The 13,113-nt window shown below is 46.6% G+C and overlaps 1 long non-coding RNA gene across 1 annotated transcript in view; it reads left to right on the top strand.

Moving 5' to 3' along the window:
* The window catches only part of LOC110296252, a 30,847-nt gene extending 21,303 nt beyond the window's left edge, over positions 1-9,544 (top strand). Inside the window, exon 6 of the long non-coding RNA XR_002378165.2 lies at positions 6,929-9,544. This is a non-coding gene — a long non-coding RNA (uncharacterized LOC110296252). The remainder of the gene's footprint in view (positions 1-6,928) is intronic.
* The last annotated feature ends 3,569 nt before the right edge of the window (positions 9,545-13,113 follow it).

Here is a 13,113-nt window from a genome sequence, read left to right as displayed (position 1 = left end):
CAGAGGGGTCTTTTAGATCCACAGGCACAGCCCTTTCTTCTTTCATAGTTACACGGTTAGTTTCACAGAATCTTTGCTGTCTTTACATTGCTTTGCATGAAATTAAAGTAAAAAAACACCACAAGCCAAGTTCATACCCACAATCCTAGTATTTGGGAAGCTAACACAGGAGTCTGATCCCAGCCTGACCTACATAGCAAAATAAGGCCTGAAAAAAAAGAGAAGGTGCCACAAGGGCATAGGAGAGTGTGTGTTGGATGATTAGTAATGGGGCATTGGAAAGAAGCCTGTAGTCCTGTGATTTCAGTCCACGAATCGGCACCATTTTAGGCTCTGAGCTTATTCGTTGAAGCCCCTACCTTCTCAGACAGCATCAGTAAGAGTTTGCTGGCCTGTAATTCACTACCCAGCGTGGGTCACCCTCAAACTCATGGCAGCTCTCTGCCTTAGCCGCCTGAGTGCTGAGATTAGATGTGAGTCACTGTGACCAGCCTTCCTACTAGCATTTTATAAAAAGGTGTGGTCCACAGTTCTGCTCCATGTATCTAGTCAAAACAGAATCTGAACACACAAACCATCCTTGAACTCCATTCAGGCCAGTCTGACAAACTTGGTCCTCTAGGATTGGTCTAAGACTTAAGTAGGAGAAAGCCCTGGCTCTGGTCCTCATTTATCACATGAAGAAGTCAGTCCTGTTCAGCTGTTCTTCCCTTTGGGATCATGATGGAGGCATGGTGGGAGACTGAGCCATCCTGGGTAGGGACTGGTGGGTGTTTAGTAAGGGGACCATTTGTTTCAGAGGCGCACCATTGTCCCGAATGCTGTTGTAATTGCTTTCCCTTCCACCTAGTTCTGCATTTAATTCGTGCATGGTACACTGAGCCACTTGCTATTCTATTTCCTCATGGAAATACTTTTCCTGGACGTCCTTCTGAGCATTTTTGTTACTGCACAATCTTGCATTGTGCCATAGGGCAATTAACACTGCCACCCCACCCCTGGCAGTCTGCAGAAAGAACATACTTCAGGGAAACTGCTGCATGGAAATGGAAATAATGTGTGAATGTACCCTGAAAGGCTCTGGCGACAGAACTGCCTGTGCCCTGCATCCTGTGCCCTCAATCCTGCCCAACCTGGTTCTAGTGCTGTCTTTGTTCTTACGGGAGAGTTCTGGGTATCAGGGCCTGCAGCTGCATCTGTGTGTACACCCTGTACTTTATGGCAGTGATCTAAAACCAGCTGTTCTGTGGGTAGAAAAGGCCTCCCTGTCTTCTGCATGTCATTTGCAGGAAAATTGGTAGAATCACCACACAGCAATAAGCCAAGTAAGGCAGACTCATATGTGGGACCTATGTTTTATATACATGAATGCATATATACATATATTTACACAAATGAAAGACAGAAGTAGGAGCTATTTGGTGGGAGGGGCAACAAGAGACAGTACTGGGGATAAATATGAACCAATATGAACCTGTCATAATTAAACACGTCAAATGTCAGCATTGCCAGGTATGGTGGATCATCCTTGGGATTCTAGCACTGGGGAGGCAAAAGTGGGAGGATTGCCACAAGTTTGAGACCAGCCTGGTCTACAAGAGCAAGTCAACAGTCCAGGTGCCCCACACAAAAGGAAACAAAACTCAGTCTTTGTACTACAGCTATGTCCTACTTCTACTTCTAGCAGATGGTGACTCATTTAATGTAGAGCTCAGTTACAGGAAACTGTCCCATGCAGCACTTTCCTCCAATTGCTGGGCTAAGGCAGCATTAGACTTAGAGTCTCAGACTTGGGCCTGACACTAGTCCCTGGTCAGCTGCATGACCCTGGGAAAGGCCCACCCACATCACCAAGGCTCTCTGATAACCCAAAGCTGATGAGAGGGAAGCATGAAGGCTACATTTCTGCTCAGCTCAGTAGATGCTGGAAAGGAAGGAAGAAGGTCTTGTCTGGAGCATGGCAATGAGCTCTGGAGAGGAATGGCAAGCGGCGGGACTGGAAGGACCCACGAGCCAGGCCAGGGACTCAGATGATTACCCTGTGTACTGGCTAGTTTTGTGTCATCTTGACACAGCTGGAGTTATCACAGAGAAAGGAGCTTCAGTTGAGGAAATGCCTCCATGAGATCCAACTGTAAGGCATTTTCTCAATTAGTGATCAAGGGGAAAGGCCCCTTGTGGGTGGGACCATCTCTGGGCTGGTAGTCTTGGGTTCTATAAGAGAGCAGGCTGAGCAAGCCAAGGGAGGCAAGCCAGTAAAGAACATCCCTCCATAGCCTCTGTATCAGCTCCTGCTCCTTGCCCTGCTTGAGTTCCAGTCCTGACTTCCTTTGGTGATAAACAGCAGCATGGAAGTGTAAGCTGAATAAACCCTTTCCTCCTCAACTTGTTTCCTGGTCATTATGTTTGTGCAGGAATAGAAACTCTGTCTAAGACACCCTGGTAGTCAGATGGCTCTGTGGACTGGTTTGGACTAGAGTGACACAGTCAGACCTGTGTTTTGAAGAGAATGCTTAGAGCAGTTGGGATGAAGCAGAGGAAGGGAAGATGGTGGGAGGTCACTGAGCCTGGTGGCTGAGTCAGAGATTTGAACAGAGGGATGGTGACTTGACTCTGTAGTGCCAAGGGTTGTGGTGAGTGGCCATCTAAGAGCCTTGTCCTGGAAGAGCATCACCAGGGACCAGTGACAGATTGTCCAGAGGAAGAGACATGGAGAACTTCCCAGCATGCCGTCTTTTGCCAGTCCTCTGTTCTGCTTTGTGTCCTTGTGTTTTTTCACTATCAAAACTGACTCTGCAAAGGTTCTGCTATCTTGGATCATGAAACTGTCTCTTAGAGACAACACAGACAATCACATTGCTAGAGGTGTTGGCATCTATTATTGCCTGAACCTTGACTTTCACCTTAGGCTCATGTTTTGAATGCCTGTCTCCAACTTGTGGCAATACTTTGGGGACTGCAGAAACTGAGCAGTAGGGTCTGGTTGGCAGAGACAGAGCATGTGTAGTCAGCCGTTGAAGGTTATATTCATCTTGACTGTAGCTACACTCTGATTCCTGGATAGGAACACGCTTCTCTCCTGTGCCCAGTGTCTTCCCATTTTGAGACCTCTGAAATGATGAGTCAACATAAGATGTTCCTGTCTTTAGTTCTGTTAGATCACAATGCAAAGTATCAATACTAAAACTTGCTTCTAGTGAAGTGGTATTGTTTCAGTGTAAGCCAGACTAGGTGGTTCTAGGCCTTTGGGACCCCCTTTGGAAGGAATGTAGAAGAGTTTGGAGGTACAAGCTAGAGAAGCCTCAGTTTGTTGTAAGTGATTGTAATGGCTCTGGCAAGGTTGAACAGGCCAGAACGCCTATAGAAGTGGACAGTAGATTGCCCATAGGTTTCAGATGGGGTCAGGATTCTACTGGGAATTATGCAAGGTATTTTTGTTGTATTTTCATAATGAATATCTATGTTCTGCTGGTATTTGAGGAAATAAGAATTTTAAAAAGCAGTGAACAGATTTCCTTGGCAGAGGAAATGTCAAGGCAGTATAATATTCAGGCCGTGGCCCCATCATTGCTGCCTTTTAGCCAGGTTTATAGTGAGGACTAAAAGCAAAGAGCAAGACAAAAACATTTGAGATATGTGTGTGGGCAGGTGTGCATACAGTTGAAGTTGCAGACAAATGGAGACAAAAGAGTTGTATTTTTAAAAAAGATTTATTTATGTATGTGTGTGAGTACATGGTCCCTCTATTCAGACACAATAGAAGAGGGCACCAGCACTCATTACAGATGGCTGTGAGCCACCATGTGGTTGCTGGGAATTGAACTGAGGACCTCTGGAAGAGCAGTCAGTGCTCTCAACCACTGAGCCATCTCTCCAGCCCAGGTAATTATTTTTTAAAAAATTGTCTCACTGTGTACTTGTTTTCAATTTTTTTCTTTAAAAAAAAAAAACCTTTACTCTGTGTGTGTGTGTGTGTATGTATGTATGGTAAGAGGGATGTTATATTCCCTGGATCTGCAGTTACCAGCAGTTGTGAGCTCTCTGATGTGGGTACAGGGAATCAAACTCAAAATGGGGGCTGGGGGGCCTGTAAGAATAGTATGTACTATTAACCACTGAGCCATCCATCTCTCCAGGCCCAAGGCCTGTAACTTCTATAGAGATTAGAAGCCTTGCACTTTGCACTGGGACAATAGGAATGGTATCCTGAGGGCATGATCCCTCTGAAAGTAAGCTTCAAGATCTACACCTCCAAGTCCATTAGAAAAGAGTGCAAGCTGAAGGGGAATCCTGGTCAAGAGTCACCCAGGGAAGTGTTTCTTACTCTCAGTTGCACAGGGCATTTGGCACAGAGAGGCCTGTCTAGTTCTCAGGCTGGAAGCAGAACCCGGCATTTGACATGTGGTGCTAGTTTTTCAGGATCATAGAATTCCAAGGTTATTGGATCATAGGCAGCGAGCGCATCGACATCCCAGAGATAAACCTGGAAGACCTGGTGACATGTAATAGGGTCAGATTTCGTGCAGGGTCCCTCCAAGCAGGACGCACACGAAACTGTGAAGGTGAGACCTGAGTTATACTGTGAGGGTGAGTTGGAGATGTGAGCATGTGGGATGATAATTTGCCAACAAAGTCAGATTCAGTGAGTGGAGCTGGCCCAAGACACCGTGGATGCTGTAAATGGCAGGGCCATACAGCCTGAGTTGCCCAAGTTTCTTGGAGCCCAGGTGATGCCACCATGAGTCCCAGATATTGGATATGGAGCTATAGGATTCAATGTTTGCCTTGCTAGGTTCCAGGTGTCTTGCTTTGGTCAATTCTAAATTTTCTTTATTTTTATTTTTTGCTGTTTTCTTATTTCTTCCTTTTGGAATAGGAATGCTTACTTAGGACCATTTTATACCAGTACGATGTCACCTTCTTTTTATTTGACAAGGGCTCATAGCTAAGAGACGACATAGACTTCGAACACAGCAGGCATATGGAGGCTTTGAAGTTGCACTAAATGCACTGCATTCTGAGATGACCACGTGCTTCCCAGGCTAGGAGTTTGCTTTGGTTAGAATCTGACATCTTTTCCACTCCATGCTCATTTCTTGAATGTTTATTCTCACTTGGTGGGGCTGTTTTGCAGGCAGAGGAGACTTTAAGAGGCAGGGCATGGGTGGTGACACTGGGACACTAGAGCATGGCCTCTGAAGGTTCTACCTGACCCTGGTTCTCTGTGCCTACTCGTCGACCTGTGCCTAGATGCCCACTTACGCTTCTGCTACATTAGGTGGAATGTGTTGGCATACCCTGCCATGTCTGTTCACTACAAGGGACTGAAGCTGTGAGTGAATAATAAATATTTCCTGACATAGTCTGACAGGCATTTAGCCACTCAGTGGAAATGTCAAACAGTACAACATCTGAGCAGGGGCCAGGAGCTCATGTGGGCATTTAGTTTTCTATTGTTTAGGAAACAACCATTTTTTTCTCCAGGCCAGGGTAGGCAGGAGTGGACTCCTTCCAAATCTTCCTTACAGGTATTTTACATCTTCTAGAGCAAGACCAAAGTGTAGGCCAGTGCAGATTTCTCCATAATTGGAGTTTGTCTTTCACTGCTGGGCCTGGGGAGAGGAGAGATACTCCCAGGCACCCTGCAATCTAGAGGACACGGCAGATGAGGATGGGTGTTTGAGGTCTGTTCCCTTCTCACCTTTTACTCCACAAAAGCTGAAAACTGGCCATGGATCTGGGAATACAGCTCTGTGGTGGGACACTTGCCCTGTATGAGACCTGGGGTCAGTCTACAGTACTCACAAAACAGGAAAACCCACAATGAAACTGTGGCATTGTTTGCTTGTCTGTCTGTAATTATTTTGGTGAGAGGTTAGGTCCCCCAGCACGGTCTCCAGCTCACTAGGTAGCCTGAGGATGGCCTTGAGCTTCTGATCCTTCTGTCTCTACTTCCCTGATGTTGGATTACAGCACTGTGCAGCTACGTGCAGTCTTGTGTGGTACCTGGGGATCTAATTCACACCTTCATCTTCATGCATGTGAAACAAGCCCTCTGCCAGTGAAGCTCTGCTCACATCCCTGGCTTGATGTAATTGTTTTGTTTTCTGGTTTCTTTTTGTTTTTGTTTTTTGTTTTCTATTGCATGGAATTGAGCATGGGCTTCTCTTCCCTTGATATTTAGATTCTTTCTTTATCTGTGTTCTGTCTCTCCTGTATCTATGCCTGTGTGTCTGTCTTTTTGAGTCTGTCTATGTCTGTGTCTGTCTGTCTGTCTGTCTGTCTGTCTGTCTTTCTCTTGTGTAACTGTGTGTGTGTCCCTGAGATTGCTACCAAGTTTCAGGCATATGGGAGTTCCACACTTAGCCCCTGGGTGTCCTCCTCCACCTCAGCTACATGTTCAGTGCCTGCTCCATCTCATCTGTTGTACTAGTCCCAAGTCTCTAAACCTTCCTGGACTGGTGTCTGCCTGTCATGTCACTGATGAAGCAGAACAGCCTGGTTCAATGCCCATCAGCTTCAAAGGATGGCTCTACTCCCAGGTCCCTGGCCTCTAGCCGTATGTTCCTACTTGACAATGATTGGATTGTGGGACGTCCCATAGACTTGGACTTGGGCTGGAGGTGAAGGAATCCAAAGTATTCTGTTCCTGGATGCTACAGACAGAGCTGTTGTGTGGTAGTCTCTTTGGAGCCAGCCTCAGGCCAACTGATGGTCCTCCCTGGGAAAGAGCAAGAGATGAACAGAATCCAACAAGCCTAGAAAGAACCCACTAGGCTTCCCTGGTTTATTTGAGAACCAGCAGGTGCTTTGGGTAGGTAGTCCTAGCTTCAGGGCTAGTATTCAGTGCTTACAATGAGAGTGGCTATTACTCAAATCATATCCATTGATCCCCTACCTGAAAACCTATGTTCACATTAATTCACAGGGTGAAGAACCTGCTTAGTAATACACAAGGAGCAGGCTGATGGAGAGCTTCACTCATGGCATCCCAGTCCGTGGCTTCACCCATCACATCTTTGTCTGGCCTGCAGGTTATCATCAACAGAGGCTTGCTTGCAGGAGACTTGCTGGGGATTTCACACACCTTTGAGGTATTAACCAAGCAGCCTGGAGTTCAACACCCAATCTAAAAGCTGTGGACAGAAAGAGGAAAGAAATGAGAATGGTTATCAGGGACTTAGAAGCCCTGCAGTGACAAGATACGGAGCAAAATAAGTGCCCAAAGTATGAAGCAAAAGTACACCACTGGGAGCGAACTGACCGATCCTGTGGTGCCAGTGATCCCATTGTATCTCGCATTTTTCAAATGAACTGAAATGTTCATTTGAACATTGTTCTCCCCAACTATGGCAGAGCTGAGAAGAAGGATGTATCCGAGAGCCTAATGGACTCAGCCAATAACATCACCAGATTTTGAGGATCCACACCCAAGGGTCCCTTTGCTTCCACTCTAACCAGTGCTGGTGCTGTTGGTTACACTGCTTCAAGCAATCTGGAGCAGAGGTGGAAGGTCCAACCTGGGAGGGTTTGTGTGTGCCCAGCTCTCATGAGGTATCCTGTGGGAAAGCAGACATGAGCAGGGCAGCAGAGGTATGGTGCAGAGCAGAGGTGAGCAGCACTCTGGAGTCAGTCCACACTAACTCAGTGCACAGCCTTAGGGCAACACACTTCATTGCACTGTACCTCAGTTTCCTGCCTGTAAAATAGGTACAAAGTTATCAACCCTATTTATGAGCAACGCTTTACAGTGCTGAGCATATCGTCCAGTTCCCAAATACATGCATTGGCATTAACTGACTTGAACTGAGGGGACAGGCTAGTGAGCTATGCAGTAGGGTTGGGAGGTCCCCACAACAATTGGCCACCACAGATGGGAGAGATCAGAGCATGAAAGACATGGAAGAGGTTTCCCTTGAAAGATGAGAAATAATTATTGATGTTATTTCTTTATTTTGAGGCACTAGGAATTGTACCCAAGCTTGGCAAAGGCTGGGCAAGTGTTTTCATCCCATAGGCAACAGCTCCATCATGTTTTAGATGAGCACATGAGGAGTCTGACTGATCCTAGTTGGGGAAAACAAACCCATGTTCTTGACCACACTTTTCCCTCTAGCCCCACTGTGATCAATTGAACCTCAGGCTGGCTGCACGACTGTAGTATACAAGGAAATCTGCTCTCAAGGAGAGGAGAGGACACCAAGGAGCCTGGAGTAAGTCTCTGAGCCAGTGGCAAGAGACTGCCTGTGACGATAGGAGCCTCTGTTTGCAGTTCCCAAACAGCCCCAGCCTTCTCCCTAGCTTGGTGTGGGTCCAGGGCCAGACAGGCCCCTGGAGGTAGCATGGAGGCAGCCTCTTAGCTGTAGGAAAATGGCAGACACAGCCCTTTCCCTAAACACAAGCTGTAGGTTGGTAATGATGTTGACTCTTAGTGTTGTTGAGCACAAGCTTCCCCTCTGCCCCAACCTCAGTGACTTTACTTACTTAGAGGCCTATTGTCCAAAGAGTTGCCATAGAAGAAAGCAGCTTAGGAGCCTCTATACTGGTGGAGTCCTACCTTGGCCAGTAGGAAGGGGAGCTAGCTGTTTCTGCTGTTCTTCCCTGCTTCCCATAGACCTGAGTCTAGCCTTCCTGGCTCACTGGCTGCCCATAGCCTCCCATAACGAATAATGTCCTTCCTATTTCCTAATGGCTACCTGTGGCTAACTTTATAAGAGACCTCTAATAAGTACCTCCTCTTGTGCCACAGTTTGGTCATGCCTTCCTTTGTACCCACTCCATGAGAACTCATATTACATGGTCCAGAAGAGCGCATCTTCATGGAACTGACAGTGTCACTGATAGAGGTCTCGCTTTCTTGTCTGTGCTGATCTTTAGCTTCTGGGTTTATGTGAACCTTGCCTTTGCTTTTCAAGAAGTCAGGACTCCAGACAAGCCTCGCTGTTCATTTTAAAGAAGAAAGTGTGGCCTAGAGAGCCCAGCTATATTGCTGTGACTGGTAATGCATTTGTATACTTGCTGTGTCATAGTTAACTTCTGAAGCGCTTCAGACAATGAAGCCAAGCAGCACAGAGCAGAGTCCCTGGAGCTTCCTTTGGACTGAGGAAGAAGGAGGAGGTGACCTGTCGGTTGTGGGAAGAGGAACGGAAAGCCATCAGGTCCCTCAGAGGGGGCTGAGGAGGCCCAGCATTGGTGTCAGTTTGTGAAGATCATGCAGAACCATGCCAGAAGGGTGAGGGGGCTGCACTTCATGTTGAGAACTGTAGGTCCTAGAGGCAAGAAGTGGATGGAGGTGTCTCAGGCATCAAGAGGAGACCCTGAGGGAAAGAGGAGGTTGGCCTGCAGAGAAGCTTTGCATTTTGTTGTTTGTCTCCTTGTTAAGTGTGGGGAATGGCTTTCCCATGGGGCCAGAGCCCAAGCAGTAGACTCGACCACACTTTTTATTTTCTTTAAAGCTCTTGCATGTCTGCTATAGTGTTGCATTTTTGCTATATAAGCCCATGTCATCTTACCCACTTTTAGTAAAGGCTGCTACAGACATGAAGGTCTTTGTGCATATTTCTTTGTACAGAAATGATAGAATTCCACACCTGTTAATAGATCACAGACACCAGCAGCCGGCGTGTCCTGGAGCAGGTACACAAAGTAACAGGTGCACACTAGGGAGGCACACACTGGGCAGGTGCACATGAGTAAGGCTCACTGAACCATGGGAACAGCAACAGGCCAGCGCTAAAGGTCCTCTGCTAACTTTACAGTGCTACTGACTAAGGGCACAGGATGTGGCCAACATTCCTCAAACACTACAGAGTTCCTGTCAGTGAAAGCAGCCACTGGAAAGCCCTCTGAGGCAAAGGTCCAGCCAGCATCACTGTGTTATCCAAGAATAAGTGCATTACAAACTACCCAGGCCCTGCAAATTTTTGGTCATATCTCTGCCGAGCCTCCAGCAGGGGGCTCCTTGTTCAGTTTCTGAGTGCAAAACCCTTAATGGAAGAAAAGGACTCAGAAATCATTGTATTAGGTCTGAGGAGGGCGTGGGGTGGGGTGGGGTGGGGTGGCGGGCAATGGATTCAGACAGGGCCTGCAGTAAGAGTGTGAACTTTACTTAGCAACTCAGGAGCTCAAATTTAGCACTTGACACAGAAGTAAAATGGCTTACTGATCAGCAAGCTGCCCAGGACAAGCTTATGGTCAGAAATCACAATGGCATGACTGATAAGCTCATGTGCCACTCTAGTAGGTCACACCCAACAGCTACACTTCCGGAACACTAGGACACTCTGTCTGCTCTCTGGTACATTCCATCCTTGCAGGGGGCCCTTCCTCCATGGGAAAGCACTGGTGCCTGAGGCTGGCATCCACATTAATAGGAGTTGGGATGACATTAAAAGAGTGTGTACTTCTTTAAGTCCTGTGCCCAATATAAGGCTCTGGTTCTCCCATCCAAGGATCAAGAAGTCCAATTTCTAGGCATTTATTAGCAGTAATCTCCTCTCTACAAATAATTTATCTTTGACAATTTTATACATGTATATATGTTGAACATAACCACCTTGAATTCTGGCCAGTACTTCCCATCTTCATAGCTTTTGTCTTTTTCTTTCTTTGGGGCCCAAGATGTCCCATTGCATCATGCTGAAATGTCAGGAGCACTCATTTATTCCACAATACTACTGAGCATCTTACTCATATCAACTGCTCTACTGTGCTAAACTGAACTAGTCTGGAGTTCAGAGATGTCTGATGCATAAGCCCCACCCGTACCTGCTGCATCTCTCACTCCCGGTCCTGAGCAGGGTTTGGGGAGGCCTTGCCTGGATGACTGCGCCTGCCCTCAGTGGACACCTTCCTCCCTGTACTAGACTCTGGAAGTACAGCAGATTCTTGTTTGGGTTGGGAGTTGGGGACATGACTGAGAGGAGAGTTGGGGCTGAGAAGAGAAGCTGTGGTCAGCCCTGTGCTGAGACGTGGTGTGTATAGGGAAGGAAGAGTTGGAGAAGCAGGAGTGTGGTTTGCTGTCAGTGGTAACGGAAAGGTTTTGAGGTCAGGGGAGGTCAGCTGCTGCTCTTCACGGGATGATGAAGATGAGGATGGCGAGTGACCAGTTATGATACAGGCCCCTGTCTCCTTTTCAAATAATAGGACCAAACCTCTCTGTTTTGATAAACACATGGTCACTCAGAATAACACCACATTTCCCATCCTTTCTTGTACTTAAAGGTGACAACGTTTGGCCAGTGAAGGCCAGTAAGCAGAAGCAGAATTTTCAGGGGTGACCTGCAAAGGAGAGGGCATCATCTTTATTCATTCTAAGAAGCTGACTGGAATGTTATATAATGACTGTTTTTAGTTTTTTTAGACTTGTGTTTGTGCATCCACACACCTCACTGGATGTGTGGAAGCCAGAGGACAATTTGTAGAAGTGGGTTCTCTCCATCTATGTGGGTTCTGGGGATCAAACTCAAGTTCTCAGGCTCTGTGTCAATCATCCTTAGTCTCTGATCTCTCCAATCCTTGGCTGGATTTCGTGTATCTATTTTGGACTAAAATAATGTTAGAAATGGGTGCTCCCCATGGTTAAAGCAAAAAGATAAAAGGATCGTGGATCCTCGATACAATAGTCTTATCATAGCTCTGGATAGATTCCATATGATAAAGAAGAGTGTTATTTCAATCATTTATATTTTAGATTATTTTTTAAAATTAGAAACCAAACAATTCTAACCCAGTAACAAATGTGAAGGCATACAGTTAAGGTATGAGAAGTGGTAGTCATAATGACAGTAGTGCTTTGCTTCTTGAAGCAGGGCCTTGGGTAGCCCAGGAGAGCCTAGCCCTCAGCATCTTGCTGAGCGCTGGTATCAGGCTTGTGCTACCCACCACACAAGGCTCTTCCTGACTTGGAGGCACTCTTCAGTTACAAAGCACTTCCGGATACACTTTCTTGCTTGACAGCCACAGCTGCATGAAAATACACTACAGTGTTTCTTGGGCAAAGACATGGAGCCGCAGAGAAATCAGTAGCTAACCCACCTGGTGAGTGAGCTGAACCTTTTCTCCTCCCACTGACCTGGTTCCTCAGACAAGAATTCATTAATGCAGGGGACAGGGAGGGGGAGGAGGGGTGGGGTGTGGCAGGCCAGGAAGGTTCAGGGTTTGCCTGATGATGGATGTGAGAGCTCACCTCAGGAGAGCACAGATGCAAGGAACTAGAAAACTATAAGGAAACAGTTTTGGGGCAAAGGGTAGATCAGTGGGAGACTGTCAAACGTGAGGCCCTGGGTTCCAACCCCAAGACTTGGAAAAATAAAGGAGAAAGCTCTTCTTTCTTTATTTCTTCTTCTTCTTCTTCTTCTTCTTCTTCTTCTTCTTCTTCTTCTTCTTCTTCTTCTTCTTCTTCTTCTTCTTCTTCTTNTATTTCTTCTTCTTCTTCTTCTTCTTCTTCTTCTTCTTCTTCTTCTTCTTCTTCTTCTTCTTCTTCTTCTTCTTCTTCTTCTTCTTCTTCTTCTTTTTTGTACAGCAATCACCTTTCATAAAGCATTTCTGCAGTTGTAGGGGTGATGTGGGGCACAGGAGGCTGTGGAGAGTAAAGAGAAATGAGCAGCAGAAGGGGATCGGAGGGAAATGTGTTTGCCAGCTGGCGGGCTCGCAAGCCCATTTTAGAAGTAATCAGGAGTCATCAGATGCTTAGCCCGAGTCTGCTGAGTGTCTTGTGACCCTGTAAATGCTTTCTTGGTATCAAAGGGATCTGCTTCTCTCTGCAGTCCTCCCTCCTCAGAGGACAGCCTGGGACTTTTTGGGAGTCTTTCCTCTTTAGTGACAACTTTGCTGACTTCTTCCCAATTCCTTTCTTGAAATCTAGCCCTGAATCCTGAAGTAGACACTAGGAGTGGTGGTATATGCCAGCTCTTAGGGGAAGTGGGTACCCAGGTCCTCACTGTCCTAACACAGGCAATAGTATGATTGTGTTAGTCAGAATGTGGAAGCCAGGCCTTAAGCAAGCTATGTGCCTCCTCCTCAGGTTCTGTTCTAAGAAACAAAGAGCCCAGAAAATTCCATTCTGTACAGCCCTACCATAGCCCCTGTAACCCACCCCAGCTTGGCTCTGGA

This window comes from Mus caroli, chromosome 6 (assembly GCF_900094665.2).
Source record: "Mus caroli chromosome 6, CAROLI_EIJ_v1.1, whole genome shotgun sequence".
Taxonomy (NCBI): Eukaryota; Metazoa; Chordata; class Mammalia; order Rodentia; family Muridae; genus Mus; species Mus caroli.
Note: the sequence above shows the minus strand (reverse complement) of the source record. Positions and strands in the feature narration are given on the sequence as shown.